Source organism: Diabrotica virgifera, chromosome 2, assembly GCF_917563875.1.
Source record: "Diabrotica virgifera virgifera chromosome 2, PGI_DIABVI_V3a".
NCBI lineage: Eukaryota > Metazoa > Arthropoda > Insecta > Coleoptera > Chrysomelidae > Diabrotica > Diabrotica virgifera.
The window spans coordinates 232139260-232164148 of record NC_065444.1 but is presented as its reverse complement, the minus strand read 5'-3'; the positions used below and the strand labels follow the sequence as shown (position 1 = coordinate 232164148).

General features: G+C 30.9%; 1 protein-coding gene across 3 annotated transcripts in view; it reads left to right on the top strand.

Annotated features, from left to right (window-relative positions):
* LOC114335390 (solute carrier family 26 member 6-like) overlaps positions 1-24889 on the top strand; it is a 210101-nt gene that overhangs the window by 6842 nt on the left and 178370 nt on the right. Inside the window, exon 1 of one of the 3 annotated variants that reach the window (XM_028285620.2) lies at positions 14644-14813. The exons of 1 other annotated variant lie outside the window; for it this stretch is intronic. The gene's annotated coding sequence lies outside the window, so the exon portion shown is untranslated. Of the gene's footprint in view, positions 1-14643; positions 14818-24889 lie in introns of those variants that run through there. One more of the 3 variants, XM_028285619.2, reaches the window with a different exon arrangement.

Below are 24889 nucleotides of genomic sequence, written 5' to 3'. Positions count from 1 at the left end.
TGAAAATTAAAGATTTTGTTGGGAAAACCCGGATTTTCCGAGGAAAATTTTCGTCGGAGCAGATCGGAAAAAACATATCTCTATGCATAATTTAATTGCGGTGAATTTTTATTTGAGTGTTTTTGCTGTAAAATTAAAATCTTCGGAGTTATAGAGCAATAATTGAAAAAAAACACGATTTTCGGGCGCCATTTTGTTTATAAAAAAAAGTAGCACATTATCTGCGGACTTTGCATACCAATATTATTAATACATATAATCATAAGCTTCGATTTCAGCAATAAAATTGCTGGTAAATAACTTTTCCCAAAAATGGCCTCTTCTCCGATAATTAGCTCAGAATATAAGTATTATTGAAAAATTTAAACGCAGAATGAAAGATTACATTATTACCGAAAGCCGAAAATCCTTTAGAAGAACAAAAAGGTTTCTTTTTAATGAGATATTTGAAATTAAAAATCAGACTGACTTTTATCTTTTTTTCACTACTGTACTTTATTAAAGTAAACATTATAGACGTCTTCAGGGACATTCGGCCTTCAGTAATAATGCAGTCTTTCATTCCGCGTTTAAATTTTTCAAAAATACTTATTAGTTTTCTCAAGACTCTAAAAAAAGGTGAATACATTTAAAACACATTGGCGCGAAATTTTGCGCCTACGCTCTTAAAGACCATGGTTTCGATTTGATGTTTAGTATTTTGGTTATATTAAAAAGTCTGAGACACAAGTGTTTTTCCATCACTTGATGTCCACCATCTTCTTTTCTTATACATATATCTTTTGGATAGACTACACAATATCTCAAAATAAACTTCATTATTGACTTTTGACTTCTAGATCGCCAGCAGTTTTCATAATAAAATATTGTTGTCTTTAACGGGTAGGCCCAAAAATTTCGGCTCCAATACCTTTTAAATATATTTTTTTTTGATTCCTGAGAAACCGAAGAAGTATTTTTGAAAAATTTTAACGCAAAAATAAAGATTACGTTATTACCGAGGGCAGAAAGTTCCTGAAAACTTCTATAATGTTTATTTTAATAAGTTACAAGGGTGACAAAGAAGAGAAAATTTGATGTGATTTTTAATTCAAATATCTCATTTACAAGAAACTTTTTGTTTATTCTAAGGCACTTTTGGCCCTTGGTAATAATCTAGTCTTTCATTCTGCGTTTAATGTATTAGTTTTCTCAGGATTCGAAATTTTTTTTTAAGCACTGGACTCGAAATTTTGCGCCTACGCCCTTAAAGTTTGTGTTTTTCTGTATCCTCGTTTTGATATAGTCGAATTGATATATTCCAAAACAAAAATCGTAAACATTATGCTTATTACTTCCTTATAAAATCAAAGGTTTTATTAAATATTTATAAAAGCAAATACACCTCACATTTCAAAATACCGTTGTTTTGATGTGACGACGTTTCGGTTTAAAGGTCATAAAATAGGTTCTATAATAGAAGTGAAAATGGCACACATAAAATTTATATTACAATTAACAGTATTCTATAGAAGAAAATTGTTAAAAATTTTTGTTTTTACGCTAATTCTTGACCTAAACGAAAAATTAGTAGATAGTCGATAGCCTTACTTTAATTAACCTTAAATATGGAACGTGTGTAAAAGTTGTTTAAATTAGTTATGGTGCATTATAGTTTATGGTGGTTTAAATTTCAATTGGTGTCAGTTGTTGTTAAAGTTAAGGTTTGTGCAACGACAGGAAACAATAATTAAATTAATGGTCCTTCTTCTGACAATTCCGTGACTGCTGTCGATCTTTGGATATCATATTACTACCATATACCATAATATGTGCTATTGTGATTTTATTGACAGCAGCTCTTAATAATGACCAGAAAGTTCACATAACTACACCTGTTAATAACCTCGAAAGCCCAAAACGTGTCTAAAATCCTCTGTGTGTGAGGATTTGTCCCTATGAAACGACAGAGCGACACAAGATGTCGTGGTATATATATTATGGCATATATTTTGCTAGATCACATCTACGTTTTATTTCTTCTTGTAGTGACCCTGTGTTTGTGAGTAATGATCCCAGATATAAGTATGAGCTCACAACTTCAAACCGATCAATTGTGGTTATGTGTGGATGATTGTTATGTAGTCTATCCACTATTATGATCTTTGTCTTTGATATGTTTAATTGCAGACCAAATATTTGACTTTCGTTTTCAACCAGTCGTATAAGATCAATCAGCTCTGCTTGACTATTTGCAAGAATTTGTCTTGCAAATAGTCAAGCAGAGCTGATTGATCTTATACGACTGGTTGAAAACGAAAGTCAAATATTTGGTCTGCAATTAAACATATCAAAAACAAAGATCATAATAGTGGATAGACTACATAACAATCATCTACACATAACCACAATTGATCGGTTTGAGGTTGTGAGCTCATACTTATATCTGGGATCATTACTCACAAACACAGGGTCACTACAAGAAGAAATAAAACGTAGATGTGATCTAGCAAAAGTCACCACAGCAAAAATGACCACAATATGGAAGGACTGTCAAATTTCAAGAGCGTTAAAGATAAAGTTGATCAACTGCTTAATATTCCCAATACTGACCTACGGATGTGAATCTTGGACCCTGAGAAATTCGGAAAGAAGAAAGATAGACGCCACTGAAATGTTCTGTTTTAGACGAATGCTGCGAATTCCTTGGACCGACAATAGAACAAATAATTCAATTTTAAGAATGCTAAAAGTTAGCCAACGACTCTCCAGTAAAGTCCATCTCCAACAATTAAAATACTTTGGACATGTTATGAGAGCAAATACAGAAAACATGGAAACACTCATTATACAAGGAAAGGTGGTGGGAGGCCGAAGATCACTAGGAAGATTCCCAACAAGATGTATCGATCAAATTACAGGAATATGCAAAAGACCTATGCATGAATTAAAAGTAATGACCAGAGACAGAGATCTTTGGAGACGGACAATATACGACATCACGTCGACGACTACACTCCCTCCGGAGGGTCAGGATTGAAGAGAGAGACAAAGAACTTCTTGGACGGATTCAAGATGTCTTTCAAGAAATGAAAAATAATCCAGAGGAGATTAGGAAGTCAGACTTATTACAGAGTAAGACTTTTCTTTAACAAGGTAATTGTCATTTTAAACAAGTAATTTAGTTTTGGTAATAGTTATTTTTCTGCAAATTTTGGCGTTTTTTTTTTTAATTTTTAAAATACCTCGTTGATTAGATTTGTGGACTATTTATTAATTATTCATTAATTCAAGATGAATATTTGTCTTGAATTATTTGTCGAACATACCTAATTAAAAAATACTGAAATGTTAATATTTTACCAATTTAAATTAATTAATGGTATTAATTATAATTAAATCGCATTTAAACCTTTTTTCTCTTTCGAGCTCTCACAATTCACATTATTTTACATTTATTTGATTATTGGTCCCATTGTCAGAGGGTTAGAATAAATGTCATGGTGTTTTCAATGCATTACAATGATTCTCTAACCGCGTTACAGTTCTTACTGGCTGTGCTCATTTAATCCTATCCAAGGTGTTCAACAGGGTGATTGCACACTCTCCCTGTTGCTTTATTCTCAACCTAGTGGTATTTATGTTTCTATCCATTTTTTTTTATAAAACTTGGTGTAACTTCAACTGAATCATTGAATATTCAATATTCATTACTTCAATATAAAAAATATGAGTGTGATCACGTCCACCAATGTTAATTTATTTCTTTAGGCGAAAATCCACCGTATCTACAAGCCTTATGTTTTTTTAAAAAACTTCTTTGTTTTCAAAACAATATTTACTTTTGTAAGATTACTAGATTCTAACAAAAAATACAAATATTTTAAAACCAAATTTTGGGTATTTGCCTAATAATTACTTAGTGATTTGTATCTCATGTTATGTCAATATACTTGATTAACACGTTAAATAATTTTAACGAACTTGACCCAAATTCCTTATTCAACAATTTAAATAAAATATGTTTTCATCAGAACTGACCTATTTTGCAGTGTTTCCACATTATAAATATTCACATGATTGTTATTATATTCTAAATAAACAACACAGAATATGCAGAATAAATAAGATTGTGGAGGAAGTTATTAAAACGTGTAAAAAATACAGACTAACATTGAAAACAGGTTTATAACCAATGTGTTTTGCTGTACAAACTTATGGAGCAGAGCCTTTAACACCGATGCAAAAATCCGCGAATAAACTCGAGAGTTACACAACGAGCCACGGAACGTAAAATGCTGAACGTGAGCGTTCCTGATCACATAACAAACCAACAAATCAGGCAACGATCAGAAGCTCAAGACGTCATCGAAAGAGCTACAACGCTTAAGTGGAACTGGACAGGGCACTTAGCTAGAACATAAGATGGACGGTGGACAAGACGAATCATGGAATGGAGGCCCAGAAACTACAAAAGGAGCCGAGGACGGCCACCGAATAGATGGACCGACGATATAAAAAGAGTAGTGGGGAACTGGCTACAAGCGGCCCAGTATAGAGGACACTGGAAATAACTCAGGGTTGCCTATGTCCAGCAGTGGACGCGACTTGCTGATTAATGGTGATGATCGTTGAAAACTAAAAAGAAAAATATAATATGATTATTTCATTCATAGGAGATTCTGACCAATAGAAACCTACAGAAATAAAAATTAAACTGATTATTTTTTGATGATTTTAACTTCCAATCGTATAGTAAGATATTTGATCACTTGTTTAATTCTGTCCAATCAGATTAAAATTATACTGAGAATTATCTACTGTAGAAAATTACCGATAGAATTTTTTTAACTAGATTGTTTCTGTTTATAGTCCAGAAAGCCACTGCGCATCCGCTAGGAAAAATATTCCGATTTTTTGCACAATCTTACTCAAAAAGGACCCCTTTTACCAAATTCGCATGTTACCAGGACCAAAAGTGGGTCAAAAATTTTTTAAACTTTTTTTTTGTTTTTTTCCTAAAATTCTTTTTTTTTTGCATGGAACAAAGTTTTTTTAGGTTTTTTGGATCATTCCAAACAGAAAATGTATTTAGTGACTTTTCTCTGAAGTTGATAGTTTTTAACATATAGGCGACTAAAAATTGAAAAATTGCGAAATTGTCCATTTTTAACATTCAAAAACTATGTGAAAAACTTAAAATTTGAATGTTGCCGAGGTAGGTAGATATTCTTTAAACATCGATTAATGAAATCCCGATTTTGCAATACAGTATTCAAAACTCCTTTGTTTTTTAATTTCAAATCACGCGTGCGCGACACTATTATTTTCCAAAGTTGCATGTGTATTGTGTATACAATATGGTGCAAATGAAAGGAATACATTCGTTATTTCGTAAACCGGCAACTTAAGAAAAAAACCCGAAAGAGGTCGATTCATATTTTTAGGTTATGATATTGTGGCATATATGTATACCAGTGACGTCATCCGTCTGGGCGTGATCTCGTTTGAAAGCTTTTTCAATTCTATATTCAGTAATGTAAACATTTACATAATTATTTATACAGGGTGTTCAAAAAATTTTTATTAAATTAAATTATTTGACAAAAAAGAAGTAGAAGGAGACCTTGTATAAATAGTTATACAAATGTTTAAATTACTGAATAGAGAATTGAAGAACATTTCAAATGAGTCAGCACACGATCCCTATTCTCATTTAAAAAAATCATCGATTACGTCATCACGCCAAGATATATGACGTCATTTGTATACCATATATGCCACAATGTCATAACTTAAAAATAAAAATCGACCTGTTTCGGGATTTTTCCTTAAAGTCGCCGGTTTACGAAATAACGAATTTATTGCACCATCATTTGCACCATACTGTCGGTGGAAAAGAGCGTCGTGCACGCTTAATTAGCAATTAAAAAACAAAGGAGTTATGAATATTGTATTGCAAAAATCTCTTCGGGATTTTATCAATCGATGTTCAAAGAATATCTACATACCTTGGGAACACTCACATTTTCAGTTTTTCACATAGTTTTTGAGGGTTAAAAATGGCCAATTTCGCAATTTTTCAATTTTTAATCGCTTATATGTCAAAAACTATCAACTTTAGAGAAATGTCACTAAAGACCTTTTCTGTTTGGAATGATTCAAAAAACCTAAAAAAAACTTTGTTCCATGCAAAAAAAGTAATTTTAGGAAAAAAACAAAAAAAAACATTTAAAAAATGTTTTACCCATTTTGGTCCTGGCAACATGCAAATTTGTTAAAGGGGTCCTTTTTAAGTAAGATTGTGCAAAAAATCCGAATCGGAATATTTTTCCTAGTGATGCGCAGTGGTTTTCTGGACTATTAATGGCAACCAGTTTCCTAGTTTTGACAACTATCACATTTAAGAAAATGTCCATAATATACGTATTAAAAAATAATCTTACGAATATCACACGACAGTAAAAATAAATAAGAAAATAATGCTTCATTTTTAGTCAAATTTTTTGTCATTGGGCAATAGCCACTCGAGCCCTGCGGGCTCTCGTGTCTATTGCCAGACAACACATTTTCGAAAAACTGTCGCATTATTTTCAATTTATTCTCACTCTATTGTGATATTATACCCGATAATTTTTGATAATGTCCCGTCGTCAAGTATATTACGTCAAATGCTCTTGGTTGCTACGAAAAAATACATTCATTCAGTGACATTAATGACAATTAATGTTTTAAAAATTATAAAAGTGATGACTTTCAACCGTCAAATATTAATTGTACTAATTTGTACTTACATAAATAAATTACAATTAAATTTTGGTTTTGAACAGTTTTATTCATGAAATAATCGCAACAAATTGCACTCGATCTCTAAAATTAATATCGAATTTTTGCCCTCGTGACACTTTGACATAATTTCACTCCTCTTTTTCACTCCCCTTCGGGTCGTGAAATTAAAACTGTCAAAGTGTCACTCGGGAAAAATTCAATAATTTTAGAGCTCTTGTGCAATTACTACTGATAATATTGAACAAGTAAAATCAAACTGGAGAGCTATAAATGAGCTGTCGACGTAAGGAGTTTCACCAGGAAAAGCGGGACAGCATTTTGTCTTGTCCCGTGTCCCTCACTTTTCCATCTGTCCCGTCCCACGTCCAGTCACGGAACTATTATCTCTGTCCCATTCCGTGTTCCGTTGTCCTACAAAGCTAACTTTAATTATATTTTCCAAATAAGTAAATATTATGTATATTTTTATAATAATGGTATAAAGACAAATATTATAAATGGTATAAATAAAAGATATTTTTATCTATCCATCAGTCCCAAAGAATAACAAGTCTGAATTTTAGTGATTTGGAGTTAGTTTAGTTTTGGAATGTGGTATCAAAGCATAATAACTCTCTATAATAACGATCTGTGAAGATACAACACATATATTTTGTAAAATAACTGTCATTATTTTAGTTGCAAAGTGTAACAATTCAAGTTATTACCTTTTTTCTCGTAACTAATGATTCCTGATTTGTTAAAATTTGGAACTGGTGTGTTGTTTTATATTATATATATCATTTATATTTTTTTATAATCTAATAGGATGTAAATTGTAACTGGAGGTTCAAATAATAGAACAAGGGACGGAGTTTAAATATCTATATAGGCATCACACTATCTAGCTACGGAAGGCTCGAAACAGAAGTGGAAGATCAAGTGAATAGATTAAACAGAGCCGCAGGTTGCCTGAATGACACAATATAGAGAAATAAAAATATCGGAAAAAAAATGAAAGGCAGAATTTATAAAACAGTCACCAGATCAATAATGACATACGCGGCAGAAGCACGACCCGACACAGAGAGGACAAAAAGATTGCTCGAAACAGCGGAAATGAAAACCCTCCGAAAAATCGATGGCAAGACTCTATAGGACAGAGAAGTACTGATATAAGAAACAGAAGGATAGAATCGAATGACAACATAAGGCGAATGCCAACAAATAAAGTAGTAAGGACGGCGAGAGATGGTTCTCCAATACGAAGTCGATCAGTGGGAAGACCACGAGAACGATGGAACGACAACTTACTAGAGGCACATTGAAGGAACAGACAGAGTCATGTCTATACAAAAGGAGAAGAAGAAATTTATATTCTTTTGCTAGATAACGAGTGACTTCATCTTTAAGGGGCAACCTTTTTTATACAGTGACAAAATTGTAAGATCGTCTTCGCCACTTGAAGACCCAGAAGAAGATCCAACTTCTTGATTGTTGCTTCTAGGTTGAAGCTCTTCTCTTCATATTTTTGAAGGTACCTATACTTCTTTGGGCGTCATTGGGTAAATTTTTGATAGTGAATTTTTATATAAACGACAGTATGAGTTACACGCACACATTCATTACGAAGTTATACTAAAATCACAATAAAGATGCACTAGAAATAAACAAATCAAGACAAACATTGAATGTTACGAGGAGCACTCTCGAATCATAATTCACAATGACATAAATTTTGTAAATCATTATTTGGGATTTACAATGTATGTACACAGTTACTCTGGGCTAATTAGCAAAATTCATGGAAAAGTTATTTACCAGCAATTTTATTGCTGGAATCGAATTATAAGATCCTACATATTAATAATATAGGTATGCAAAGTCCGCAGATAGTGTGCTACTTTTTTATAAACAAAATGGCGTCGACAAATCGTATTTTTTTCAATAATTGCTCTATAACTTCGAAGATTTTAACTTTACAACAAAAACACCCAAATAAAAATTCACCGCAATTAAATTCTGCATAGAGGTATGTTTTTCACGATTTGCTCCGACGAAAATTTTTCTCGGAAAATGCGGGTTTTCCTAACAAAAACTCTAATTTTCAAATAAAGTTTTAGGTAAGTAATTATTAATCAATAATTAAATAACTTAGTGACATCAAATCTTTCTTGGTATAGATTGTAATTCCAGAAGCTGGTGAAAATTAAACGAATATTTTAGCAACAATTCAATTGTTAATTAACAATTTACGATCGCAATAATAACCAAAATAATCATGATACATTGATCAAACTTTTAAAGATTATAAAGTCGAGATGCTTATTTAACATTTTATCGACAAAATATAAATTTTTCTTTTTTTTGCATAATCTTTAAATTTTGAAAAAAAATAGTTATAATACGCTGGTCTAATTAGTAAAGTACAAAGAAAGGTTATTTACCAGCAATTTTATTACTGGAATCAAATTATAAGATCCTATTTATTATTAATATAGGTATGCGAAGTCCGCATATATAGTGCGCTACTTTTTTTATAAACAAAATGGCGCCGACAAATTGTACTTTTTTCAATTATTGCTCTATAACTCCGAAGATTTTAACTTTACACCAAAAACACTCAAATAAAAATTCACCCCAATTTAATTCTACATAGAGGCATGTTTTTCCCGATTTGCTCCGACGAAAATTTTCCTCGGAAAATGTGGATTTTCCCAACAAAATCTCGAATTTTCAAATAATTTTTTTGGGCCAGTAATTATTTATGAATAATTATATAGCTTGGTGAAATAAAAGCTTTCTTGGTATAGATTATAAATTCAGAAGCCGGTGAAAATGAAACGAATATTTTAGCAACAATTCAATTGTTAATTAACAATTTACAGTCGCAAGAACAACCAAAATAATCATGAGACATTGATCAAACTTAGAAAGATTATAAAGGTGTGATGCCTATTTAATATTTTGTCGACAAAATATAATTTTTTAATTTTTTTGCATAATCTTTAAATGTTTAAAAAAAATTGTTATAAACAAATTATCATTTCTCAGAAATTTTTTATTATATTCTAATTTTAAAAAATACTTAAAATGCGTATTTCATAGGTCTTGAAAATGAATGCTTTAAAAAAAATTTCCAACCATTTGCAAAAAAGTTATGAAACAGCAAAATAAATATACGTTTTCTCCGTTGTTTATAATTTGTTTTAATTGTTTCAAAGCTTAAAAGTGAGTCTATGGTACAATCTAATTACTCACAAAGAATGTCAAAAATTATTGCAATGGTTATATTTTAATCAAAGATTAAAAATACATTTTTTTGTAATTTTTAGCGTAAAAGTAGGCCTGATACAGAGTCGGAGCTAAAATATTCATTCGAAGCGACTGACACGCAGCATATACATTATTTATTAAAAGTGTACGTCGCGCGGCTGATCGTCCCACCGAGTGAATATTTTAGCTACAGTACTGTATTACTCTACTTTCGCGCGTGTAAATTACAAAAAAATATATTTATAATCTTTAATTAAAATATAACCATTAAACTGATAATCGTTATTTTTTGTAAATAATTAGCTTGTACTTTAAACTCACTTCTACGCTTTGAAAGAATTAAAAAATATATAAACACCATAGTAATCGTATGTTTACTTTGCTGTTTCATAACTTTTTTGCAAATGGTTGCAAAAAAGTTTTAAAGCATTCTTTTTCAAGATATTTGAAATGCGCATTTTAGTTATTTTTTAAAATTTTAATAAAATAAAAACTTTTTGAGAAACGTTAATTTGTTTATAACTGTTTTTTTTAAACATTTAAAGATTATGCAAAAAAATAAAAAAATTATATTTTGTCGACAAAGTATTAAATAGGCATCTCATATTTATAAGATTTCAAAGTTTGATCAGTGTATCATAATTATTTTGGTTATTATTGCGACCGTAAATTATTAATTAACAATTGAATTGTTGCTAAAATATTCGTTTAATTTTCACCAGCTTCTGGAACTATAATCTAAACTAAGAAGGATTTTAAGTCACCAAATTATTTAATTATTGGTAGATAATTATTTATCTAAAACTTTATTTGAAAATTAAAGATTTTGTTGGGAAAACCCGCATTTTCCGAGGAAAATTTTCGTCAGATCAGATCAGGAAAAACACACCTCTATGCAGAATTTAATCGCGGTGAATTTTTATTTGAGTGTTTTTGTTGTAAACATAAAATCTTCGGAGTTATAGAGCAATAATTGAAAAAAACACGATTTTCGGGCGCCATTTTGTTTATAAAAAAAGTAGCACACTATCTGAGGACTTTCCATACCTATATTATTAATATATAGGATCTTATAATTCGATTCCAGCAATAAAATTGCAAAATTGCTGGTAAATAACTTTTCCCAAAAATGGCCTATTCTCCGATAATCAGCCCAGACTAATTGTAAATCATGATTTCAAAGTGCTCCTTGTAAGATTCAACGAGTCTTATGTCCAGTTTCACCAACAATAAATAGTAGTTTATTCTACGATTAAACATATTCCACCAATAAACTGACATTTCTCCATTTTACTAACGTCAAATAAGACTTACTTTATTTATTTATCAAAAAAAATACTTACTCTCCGAGTAAATTGGCAACTTAATCTGGCTGTAAATATTTAGAAGAAAGTAAATTCGCCAATTTAACTTTAAATTATCCTTCTCCTAACCTTCTCAAAAGTTAATAGTTTTAGGGCCGGTTGTTCGAACGCTAATCAACAATTTAATTACTGTCACCAAAACTGTCAATGTCAACTTTTATTGGGTTGCTGAAAACATAATTGATTATAATTATGAGATTAGTTAATCAATTAACATAACAATTATTAACATAATTTATTAAGTAATTTCATAATTGTAATCAATTATGTTTTCAGCAACCCAAACAAAGTTGACATTGACAGTTTTGGTGACAACGCTAATCAACAATGATCACTATCAAATATTTAATTACTGTCACCAAAACTGTCAATGTCAACTTTTATTGGGTTGCTGAAAACATAATTGATTATATTTATGAGTTAATTAATCAATTAACACAACAATTATTAACATAATTGATTAAGTAATTTCATAATTGTAATCAATTATGTTTTCAGCAACCCAAACAAAGTTGACATTGACAGTTGGTGAGAGTAATTAAATATTTGATAATGATCATTGTTGATTAGTATTCGAACAACCGGCCCTTAAAGTTATAAGCGATTTAAAATCCGAAAAATGCCAAAAAACGCATTTCCGGATTTTAAACCGCTTATAACTTTAAAACTGTTAACTTTTGAGAAAAATGTCAAGAAACTTATTTTATTTAGAATATCCCAAAGAATCTAGAAAAAATATCTTTCGGAGGAAAATTGGAGATTTTTGAAATAGAGCGCGCCGCACCGGCAAAAATATCGGATGGACATGCATATTTAACAATTAAAAAACGACGGTTTACATTATAGTCCATTCATTAACGGTAAAATATTGCAAAACCTTTAAATTTTAAAGAACCGCTTGGATTGACATGAAATTTGGCATACACACAGCTAACAAGTCAAAGAAAAAAAGTGATATTGTGCCGATATGTGCTTTTGCCCTGGGGGTGGTTTTCACCCCCTCTTGGGGGTTAAAAAATATTCGTCCAAACAAAGTCAGGAAATGGATAAAATGGCTAATTTAAAGTAACTTTTGTTCTATAGAGTTTTTTCACTAAGTCAATACTTTTCGAGTTATTTGGCAGTGAATATGTTCATTTTTTCAACAAAATAACCACGCTTTTAGACGGTTTTTCGCAAATAACTCAAATTGAAAGTATTTTGTCGAAAAAGCATTCTTAGCAAAAATATAGCCTATAAAAAATTTAAAAAAATAGTGAATATATCACGTTTTTTTATTTAGTAGAAGCAGAGTTATAGCTAATGAAATATAGGTTCATATTCGTCAAATTCCAAGTAGAATATTTTAACGTGAAATAACCAAAAATGAAGCACATTTCGGGGAAAACTCATTTAAACTAATTTAAAGTGTTTAAAAAAAGCTTCATTTTTGTTTTACAAAAAAAATTTCTAGCATCAAAATTAAACAAGTTATGCTCAAAATAAAGTTAGTCCCTTTTGGTTTTGGTAAAAAAATCGAGAAAATCACCCCCTAATTAGTATCTTAAATGAACTTAATCGTAACGAATTCAAAAGTTTCTTGACTCGTGTATATATTGTTTATAAGATCTGTAAGTTTCATCGGTTCAAAGTCCTTATTATTGAAACGGCTGTAGTTAAAAGGGATTGAACGAGTTACTGATCACGAATGTATGCAAATTTTGAAACACCAAATCTTGATCAATTTTTGCCTAACAGAAAAACAAAAAAATACATGATATTCAGAAAAGAAAATCTGATTTTTTTGTATTTCGAGACTTTTGGTATCTCTAACAATTTTTAAGTTATTTTGAAAAAATCATATTTTTCAAAATTTAAATTTTTAAAAATTTTAATTTGAAACCAAATTTTTTCATAATTAAACCATTTGAATCGATGAAACTTACAGATCATATAAACACAAAATAAATAAAATAATTTATGGAGCGGCAACGATTAATTTCATTTAAGTTGCTAATTAGGGGGTGGTCTTCCCGATTTTTTTTTGCAAAAACAAAAGGGACCAACTTTATTTTGAGCGTAACTTGCTTAAATTTAATGCTAGAAACTTTTCGTAAAAACAGAAATAAAGCTTTTTTAAACACTTTAAAAAAGTTAAAATCGGTTTTCCCCAAAAAGTGCTTAATTTTTTGGATATTTCACGTCGAAATATTCTATTTGAAATTTGGTGAATATGAATCTATATTTCATTGGCTATAACTCTGGTTCTACGAGATCTAACGCGTACATCATTTTTTTTACTTTTTTATAGGCTATATTTTTGCTAAGTACGGTTTTTTCGACGAAATACTTACTTTTTGAATTATTTGCGAAAAACCGTCTAAAAATGTGGTTATTTTGTTGAAAAATGAACATATTCACTCGCAAATAACTCGAAAAGTGTTGACTTGGCGAAAAAGCTCTATAGAACAAAAGTTACTTAAAATTAGTCAGTTTACCCATTTCCGGAGTTGTTTTGGACATATATTTTTTCACCCCCAAGAGGGGGTGAAAGTCACCCCCAGGGCAAAAGCACACGTCGGCATAATATCACTTTTTTTCTTTGACATGTAAGCTATGCGTATGCCAAATTTCATGTCAATCCAAGCGGTTCTTTAAAATTTAGAGCAAAAACCGTGAAAGAATGGACTATTAAGGTTAGACGCAATCAGAATCTTGAAGCTGAATGTTTAAACTTCAATTTAAGTATCTGGAAACCTCAAAAATACTAATATAAATATGAGTTTTTAGCGTCGAAAATGCGTATTTCAGCATTTTTCAGATTTTAAATCACCTATAACTCGAAAACTATCAATTTTTAAGAAAATTTACAAGATACCTTTCTTGTTTAGAATAGCCCACGAAACTTAAAAATATATTAGCATTTGTTCCGTTGCAAAAAAACGTGATCTTTTGTATTTGTTTAAAAAAATTGTTTAAACAATTTCTGCCCAAAAATTCCGCCCGTCACCCTTCAGATTTGTTTAAAGGGGACATTTCTGAATAGGAATCCACAAAGAAACCGAATCAGAAAGTTTTCCAGACGGGAGCGGTCTCACCACATGGACTATATAAAATGTCAACATTTTGTCAAAACAACAACTTTTTTATAAAAACAATTAAAAATTAGTAAAAACAATCCCGAAACTAGTTCATCTACTTAATTATTCCTAAATTAATAAAAACACCGAACATGAAGTTCCTTAACACTGTATTAAGAATGTGGACTTCAAATCGTATTATAAAATAAATATTGAAATAAAGGTTTAAGCACACATTGATAACTTGTGTGTACTAATGAAGTGCGTAGTGTTGAGAACGTGAGAAGCTGTTGTATTAAAAAGATACTGCAGCTTCTTCTGTTTAACAGATTTGTTTTATTTAATTTCTGGGAGATAACAAGTTAGGGTATGTAAGTATTATTTACGTTGATTTTGTTTATACCAAGTAGATTTTTATGGCAAAATTATGACCGGCAAATAATTTTTATAATTTTTTAAGCTTTTAAGCTATGTATTCTTTGCAACCATTATAAATTATTATTATGTTTTACAAAGATATTTAAAAATATATATTTACAAAAATGCAGTTTTCTTCGTCCTTTTTTTTTATTTCTCAAATAGCTCATTTGTTCTTCTTACATCTTTCTCTCCTAAACTATGTCTTTCCTCCTTGGAAAGACATTCTCTCCTTTGAAATTCTGGAGATTTATCGCTAAAGTTTGGCCCAGGTCTTTCTTCTTCCATTCTGCTAGGATTCATTTTTTTAGTATCCCGTTAATAATGTCATTATTTCATATGTTTTTATGCTTCAGTTTTCTTATTTCCGTTAATATTTAGCCCAATAAATGACCGTTTTGGAGTGTAATTTCCAGAGGCAACTCCGAATTGCATGAAAAATTGGATTTAGGTTCTACTTACCCTCTATTTCAAAGTTGAATTTGTGCCGTTGGTTGCTTTTACTTGGGGGGTGACATTTGCCCCTTCTCGGGGGGTGAAAAACGCGTGTTTAAAATAAGGCCGGAAATGGATAAATTGACTTATTTTAGGCACCTTTTGCTCTATAAAGTTTTTTAGGTAAGTCAATACTTTTCGAGTTATTCGCGATTTAAAATGTTGATTTTTCTACAAAAAAATTACGTTTTCAGACTGTTTTTCCCAAATAACACAAAAAGTAAATATTTTATCGAAAAAATATTTTTAACAAAAATGTATCCTATAAAAAAACGAAAAAAATGGTGTACCAGTAAAGTCTACAAATTGAGAAGAAGCAAAGTTGTAGCTCATGAAACAGACGTTCTTATGTTCAACGCGAAATCACCGAATAAATAAGCGTTTTTCGGGAAAACCTTATTAACATTTTTAAAGTATCGAAAAAAAGCTTATTACTTGTTTTTTACAAAAGTTTACAGCATCAAAAATAAACGAGTTACACTAAAAAAAGTTGGCCCCTTTTTTTGGTAAAAAAAATCGTGAAAACCTCCCTCTATTAAGCACCCTAAATGAAATTAATCGTTTGGCTTTACCATCTACTTTAACTGTATGTGTATTGTTTATATGATTTGTAAGTTTGATTGATTTGAAGTGCTTATTTTTGAAAACATTTGGTTTTATATTAAAAAAAATTTCTAAAAATTTTTGAAAAATTTCATTTTTTCAAAATAACTTAAAAAGTATTAGTGATAAGAAAAATCTTAAAGAGTAAAAAAATGTAGGTTTTGCTATTATAAATATGCTAGTTTCATTTTGTTTCTCCGTAAAACAAAAATTGGTTAAGATCTGGATGTTCAAAATTTGTATACACTCGAGATTAGTGACCCATTCAAGCTTTCTCAATTATAACCCTTTCAAAAATAAACACTTTAAACCGGCGAGACTAACAGATCATATAAAAAATAGATAGGTGAGAAAATTGTTTGTAAAGCGGTAGCGATTAATTTCATTTGGGGAGCTAAAAACGGCGAGATTTTCATGATTTTTTACCAAAAATAAGAGGGCCAACTTTATTTTGAGCGTAACTCGCTTATTTTTAAAGCTAAAACTTTTGTTAACAATTAAAACAAAGTTTTTGTAAACACTTTATAGGATATTAAGTATGCAAACGGTAAGTGTTTTATACCGATCGAAGACAATTGTTTAAAAGAGTAGCGGAACGACGACTCCAATTATTGTCTGAGATCGGTTACCCTTAACGTTCGACATGCTTATAACATTTTTTGCACGATTGATACCATTATAAATTATAAAATTAAACATTTTCGTCATATTGACTAGTTTCATTCATTTTATCAAGATAGATACTTTGGTTGTTAGGTAGTAACTAGGGTGCATAACAACAATGGAGAATTGAGTTTTTATTTAGTTGTCAATAATTTTAAGTATAATTTGGATTATTATAAATTAAAATATGAGCGAAAGTGAATTTGAAGCAATTGAACGGGCTTGGGAAGAAGGGTGTTCCGCAATTATTCCCGAAAAATCCAAAATCCGTTATCAAAATACCTACCAAAATTTTAAAAAATGGTGCGAAGGCAAGAATTTAAGAATCGAAGAAAAGACTCTATTGGCATATTTCGTTCAAAGACATATGCAGTTGAAAGCTCCTGAAAGCCTCTGGGCAGAATATTCAATGATTAAATCCACCGTTTTTCTTCATGATGGCATTGATATTTCCAAGTTTTCAACTTTGATCGCGTATTTGAAGAGAAATAATGTTGGATACTACTAATGTATGCGATTCTGCAGGAGTTTCTGTTAGAAGTGAAACCACAGCCCAAACAAGTGGGATTTCATTAAATAATTTAACAAATTATACCATAAGTTTCAATATTAATAAATAATTCGTTAGTTTTCTTTATTCTTTCAAAAAATAAATTAAAATTAAGAGATTTTTTAACTCGACGGTAAGTGAGTTACTTACCGTCGAGTTGGAGTACTTACCGTCGAGTTGGATTACTTTCCGTCGAGTTGCTAGTAAATGTCACCTACTGACGTAAAATCTGTCACAGTAAACATTCAAAAATGATCAATCGTGCAAAAAAAAAAGTTTAAATGGGTTTTTCCCGAAAAGTGCTTAATTTTTCGGTGATTTCACCTTGAAATATTCGATTTGGAATTAGACGAATAGGAACGTATTTTTCATGAGCTAAAACTTTGTTTTTATTTGATTGATAGACTTTACTGATACACCAATTTTTTGGGTTTTTTATAAGCTACACTTTTTCTCAGGATATTTTTTCGATAAAATATTTACTTTTTGAGTTATTTGCGAAAACCGTCTGAAAACGTAGTTTATTTGCCGAAAAATCAACATTTTCAATGGCAAATAACTCGAAAAGTATTGACTTAAGTAAAAAACTTTATAGAACAAAAGTTGCTTAAAATTAGTCAATTTATCCATTTCCGGTCTTACCTTGAACGTATGTTTTTTCACCCCCGAGAAGGGGTGACTGTCAGTTTCAATTGTCAATTTCAACTTTGAAGTAAAAGGTAAGTAGAACCTAAATCCAAATTTTCATGCAATTCGGAGTTGCCCCTGAAAATTACACGGTATCCCCGAATTTCCCGTTCATTTACTGGGCTAATTATTTTGGATTTCAGTTCATGATAGGTGCCTTGCAGATACTTAAATTGGTATTAAAACCAACGTTTTTTTTTTTCGCCATATTTCTATGTTCGCTGCTTATACCGTTTATTTTCGAACTTTCTCCTCCGCATAGACGAAATCTGATAGTTCTATGAGTACCCAGCTATATTTAAATGATTTTGTAAAAAATTTGGGGTTTTGTATATTAAACTCTTGATACATTGATACTATCTCATTGCATATTTGGGAAGCAATAAAATAGGCATTTTTAAAAATATCTGGATGTTCTCGTCAGCGCTGGGGTTCGAACCCCGGCCTACCTGCGTGGAAGTCAGACATACTACCGCCTGATCTATCCGAGCCCTCCGAGTTTTGTAGTTGTGGTAGGTATATTTTGAACAATATTTAAGAATACCTCTCCATCAACTATCTTCTGTATTTTCTTTCTTCAGGTGCATTGATTAACCATTTTTGGTTCTCCGCTCCGTCTTTGTTTCAGCGAATAATATTTACGAACTTGTGTTTAGTTATATTCTTGTTGCCTTGAATATATATATATATATATATATATATATATATATATATATATATATATATAGTAAAGTTTTGAATATTGGGGAAATCTGCAAACCAAAACTCAATGCGTATCAATTGTACGGCCTAACGTTTTCGTGAATGATTATTCACTTCTTCAGGGCTGAAATAAAGAAAATGTTAATTAGCCATATATATTCCATGCAAAATGTTAGTTTTCATTACCAATACGTAGAATTGTAGAGTTACGTTGTTAAGTAATAAAAAAGACGATATGTATAAAAACATATCTCTTTTTGTTTGAAGTAAAAAGAAAAAACAACACTTCAACTTGGAAAACTATGGCTATATGGTTACAATCAATGAATTATTTACTCAAGGAACCAATTACACTAGCATATAACTACATTTTATGTTGGAAGTAACTTTACATGTAGATGAGAACAATGAATGTTTAAATATGTCCTTCTTTTTTTGAACTTTCCCGTTCGGTGTTAACTATATTGAGCGCATGCTCATGAATAGACATGTAGGTTCATTTGACCTACGCATAGAAGTACCAAACACCCAATCGGTACGGACAAAAGGTATTATTAAACAAAAATATTAAGGTTTATTTATCTAAATATTACAAGAGGATGTACCGCAACATAAGTGTCATGTTACATAATTACATATTCTATTTATTTAAAGGTTTTTTTTTTTTTAAAAATTTTAAAATTATTGTTGATTATTGGCAAACAAAAATTACTTTTTATTCTAAGAACTATTAATATTGACAATTACGTATTATCAGTCAAGTTGGAGTCATGCAAATTCGATCTATGGCTGTATCTGATCTGAGTAAAAGATGATAAATATCACTCAGATTTTTGAAGTCACCTTTAACATTAATAGAGGAATCATTAAGGAAGATATAGGACATTTCAATAAATTCCCTTTTAAATTTATTGTTCTCTTGATGAAGAACGAGGGTGTTTTCAAAGTCCATGGAATGACCTGTGGTATGGACGTGTTTAGCCAATGCACAACGGTCGGGCTGAAGACGTGAATCACTTTTGTGTAAAGTGATCCTAAATTTAAGAAGTTGAGAAGTTTGACCAATGTACGATTTGTTACAAGAAGAACAGGGAACTTTGTAGACAATATTACTAAGCTTACCTATTTCTGTTTTATCCTTAACTTTTGAAAAAAGGTTGTTAATTGTTAAAGCTGATCTGAAAGCCACATTGATTTTAAAATGATTATCATTGTTGTTATTGTTACTTTCTAAATTATTAAATATCCTAGTCAACCCCGGAGTAATATCTTTGATATAAGGTATTGAAAAATATCTATTTAAAGTTGGAGTATTAGAGACCCTGTCATTGCCTAAGCCATCAAGGTCAACATTGTTAGTCGCGGGGGAAGGTGTTAAGTCTTCATTATGGACTGTGTTAAACAAGATCTTATTTATTAGTGTGGTTGGATAAGAATTTGAGATGAACAATTTAGTTAGTATTTGCAGGTTTTTGTTATGGAAGGAAGGATCTGATAATTTGATGACTCTGCTTTTCATCTGTTTTACTAAATTAACTTTGGTGGAATGTTTGTGATATGAATGGTAGTTTAAATACCTGCCCGAATGAGTAGGTTTCTGATACCAATCAATTTTAATTATATTGTTTGCATCCCTTATCATTCTGATGTCTAGAAAGGGTACTGAAAAGTTAGTATCCTCTTTCTCTATAGTAAATTGGATATTTGGGATGAAACTGTTGAAGGTGTTTAATAATTCATCAGTTTTATCAGATGGCACAGCCAAGATTATGTCATCAACATATTTTTTGATGAAGGGAATGTTGAAGGATAAGACAGGAATGACAGTGTCTAACACATAATCCATAACATAAGCAGCAATAATAGGAGAGATCTTTGCTCCCATAGGAGTACCGAAAGTTTGTTGATAGAATTTGTTGTTAAATGAGAAATAAGTGTTAGTAAACAAAAATTCGACGATGTTGATAAAGTTGTCAAAAGAAATGGAACAACAACCTCCAATACGGTCCCAATTAGCTTCTATGACCATTAAGCTTATTCTTAAGTAAACATTACTAAATAAGGATACGACATCCAGGCTGACGAGAACATAGTTATCTGGTAATTTGTAACCATTAAATTTTTCCACCATTTGAAAAGAATCTTTTACATAATACCTATTTTCATAATCGTACGCTTTAGTAAGAATGTCTGTGACAAAGGCAGAGATGTATTCAGTAGGGGTTCCAATTGAAGCTACTATTGGACGCACTGATAGAATCGGTTTGTGGATTTTGGGCAATGCATAAAATTTTGCAATTGTGCCATTATAAGTGGTAAGTTTCTTTTTTGTGTTGTTATCGATTTGTTTAGAAACAGCTAGGGATGAAATCAGTGCATTACATTTTCTTTATAACGTGGGAGTGGGATCAGAAGAAATAGGTTTATATGATCCATCATTATCAATAAGAGAAGAACAGAGCTCTAGATACTGTGTTTTGTCTAGAATGACAGTGACGTTTCCTTTGTCTGCTTTGGTAACCACCAGGTCAGGATTAGATTTTAGGAATTGTCTGGTTTTAAAATATAAGTTGTTGAAAAAGGTATAAGATGATCTGGAAGTGTTCAGAATATGGTTGGTAATGATGTTCGTAGATCTAGCACGAACTGAGTTTTGTTCTAATTCAGATGGTAATGAACTAATGATCTGTTCCAAGTCAGCAAGGAGAGATTTGATTTGAAGATCTTTTCCTAATTTAGGTTCAATACTAAATTTGTTTCCCAATGCTAGAAAACCCAAAATATCGTTTGGAATAATTGAAGTAGATAAATTCTTAATCCATTTAGGATCTGTTTTTAGAAAAGTTTTACAACAAGACTGGTAAAGTGTGTCAATTTTCTTTAAGTTGTCAGATTTAATAGAAAAAAATAATTTATTATAATTAATAGATTGTGTATGTGAGAATTGTAACCAAATATTTTCAGAAGTAGATTGAATGATATTATTTTTCAATAAAGATAATGAATTCTCTAGTTTTTTAAGATTTTTGTGATTGGTTGCAATCTCAACATTTAAAAGTTTACTGTCTAACCTGATCAATTGTTGACATCCTTCCAGTTGCCAAAATTCATTTCTGTGTATGTAATTATGAACAGATGTAGTGGCATGACAAATATGATTAGGTGTGATACCTTTACTTCTACATGAAAGCAAGAAAAGTCTCCGATTCCTTTCCTTGGCCAGTTTTAAATTGGTTCTTTGGTAATCCTTGAGAAACCTCACCGATTGTTCACCATACTCTACCCTTATTGTGTTGTAAAACCCCATGTTCCTATAAAATAAAGAAAGATTAATCTTTGCAGATAAGTTAAACAGTAAAGTTTTGAATATTGGGGAAATCTGCAAACCAAAACTCAATGCGTATCAATTGTACGGCCTAACGTTTTCGTGAATGATTATTCACTTCTTCAGGGCTGAAATAAAGAAAATGTTAATTAGCCATATATATTCCATGCAAAATGTTAGTTTTCATTACCAATACGTAGAATTGTAGAGTTACGTTGTTAAGTAATAAAAAAGACGATATGTATAAAAACATATCTCTTTTTGTTTGAAGTAAAAAGAAAAAACAACACTTCAACTTGGAAAACTATGGCTATATGGTTACAATCAATGAATTATTTACTCAAGGAACCAATTACACTAGCATATAACTACATTTTATGTTGGAAGTAACTTTACATGTAGATGAGAACAATGAATGTTTAAATATGTCCTTCTTTTTTTGAACTTTCCCGTTCGGTGTTAACTATATTGAGCGCATGCTCATGAATAGACATGTAGGTTCATTTGACCTACGCATAGAAGTACCAAACACCCAATCGGTACGGACAAAAGGTATTATTAAACAAAAATATTAAGGTTTATTTATCTAAATATTACAAGAGGATGTACCGCAACATAAGTGTCATGTTACATAATTACATATTCTATTTATTTAAAGGTTTTTTTTTTTTTTTAAAAATTTTAAAATTATTGTTGATTATTGGCAAACAAAAATTACTTTTTATTCTAAGAACTATTAATATTGACAATTACGTATTATCAGTCAAGTTGGAGTCATGCAAATTCGATCTATGGCTGTATCTGATCTGAGTAAAAGATGATAAATATCACTCAGATTTTTGAAGTCACCTTTAACATTAATAGAGGAATCATTAAGGAAGATATAGGACATTTCAATAAATTCCCTTTTAAATTTATTGTTCTCTTGATGAAGAACGAGGGTGTTTTCAAAGTCCATGGAATGACCTGTGGTATGGACGTGTTTAGCCAATGCACAACGGTCGGGCTGAAGACGTGAATCACTTTTGTGTAAAGTGATCCTAAATTTAAGAAGTTGAGAAGTTTGACCAATGTACGATTTGTTACAAGAAGAACAGGGAACTTTGTAGACAATATTACTAAGCTTACCTATTTCTGTTTTATCCTTAACTTTTGAAAAAAGGTTGTTAATTGTTAAAGCTGATCTGAAAGCCACATTGATTTTAAAATGATTATCATTGTTGTTATTGTTACTTTCTAAATTATTAAATATCCTAGTCAACCCCGGAGTAATATCTTTGATATAAGGTATTGAAAAATATCTATTTAAAGTTGGAGTATTAGAGACCCTGTCATTGCCTAAGCCATCAAGGTCAACATTGTTAGTCGCGGGGGAAGGTGTTAAGTCTTCATTATGGACTGTGTTAAACAAGATCTTATTTATTAGTGTGGTTGGATAAGAATTTGAGATGAACAATTTAGTTAGTATTTGCAGGTTTTTGTTATGGAAGGAAGGATCTGATAATTTGATGACTCTGCTTTTCATCTGTTTTACTAAATTAACTTTGGTGGAATGTTTGTGATATGAATGGTAGTTTAAATACCTGCCCGAATGAGTAGGTTTCTGATACCAATCAATTTTAATTATATTGTTTGCATCCCTTATCATTCTGATGTCTAGAAAGGGTACTGAAAAGTTAGTATCCTCTTTCTCTATAGTAAATTGGATATTTGGGATGAAACTGTTGAAGGTGTTTAATAATTCATCAGTTTTATCAGATGGCACAGCCAAGATTATGTCATCAACATATTTTTTGATGAAGGGAATGTTGAAGGATAAGACAGGAATGACAGTGTCTAACACATAATCCATAACATAAGCAGCAATAATAGGAGAGATCTTTGCTCCCATAGGAGTACCGAAAGTTTGTTGATAGAATTTGTTGTTAAATGAGAAATAAGTGTTAGTAAACAAAAATTCGACGATGTTGATAAAGTTGTCAAAAGAAATGGAACAACAACCTCCAATACGGTCCCAATTAGCTTCTATGACCATTAAGCTTATTCTTAAGTAAACATTACTAAATAAGGATACGACATCCAGGCTGACGAGAACATAGTTATCTGGTAATTTGTAACCATTAAATTTTTCCACCATTTGAAAAGAATCTTTTACATAATACCTATTTTCATAATCGTACGCTTTAGTAAGAATGTCTGTGACAAAGGCAGAGATGTATTCAGTAGGGGTTCCAATTGAAGCTACTATTGGACGCACTGATAGAATCGGTTTGTGGATTTTGGGCAATGCATAAAATTTTGCAATTGTGCCATTATAAGTGGTAAGTTTCTTTTTTGTGTTTTTATCGATTTGTTTAGAAACAGCTAGGGATGAAATCAGTGCATTACATTTTCTTTGTAACGTGGGAGTGGGATCAGAAGAAATAGGTTTATATGATCCATCATTATCAATAAGAGAAGAACAGAGCTCTAGATACTGTGTTTTGTCTAGAATGACAGTGACGTTTCCTTTGTCTGCTTTGGTAACCACCAGGTCAGGATTAGATTTTAGGAATTGTCTGGTTTTAAAATATAAGTTGTTGAAAAAGGTATAAGATGATCTGGAAGTGTTCAGAATATGGTTGGTAATGATGTTCGTAGATCTAGCACGAACTGAGTTTTGTTCTAATTCAGATGGTAATGAACTAATGATCTGTTCCAAGTCAGCAAGGAGAGATTTGATTTGAAGATCTTTTCCTAATTTAGGTTCAATACTAAATTTGTTTCCCAATGCTAGAAAACCCAAAATATCGTTTGGAATAATTGAAGTAGATAAATTCTTAATCCATTTAGGATCTGTTTTTAGAAAAGTTTTACAACAAGACTGGTAAAGTGTGTCAATTTTCTTTAAGTTGTCAGATTTAATAGAAAAAAATAATTTATTATAATTAATAGATTGTGTATGTGAGAATTGTAACCAAATATTTTCAGAAGTAGATTGAATGATATTATTTTTCAATAA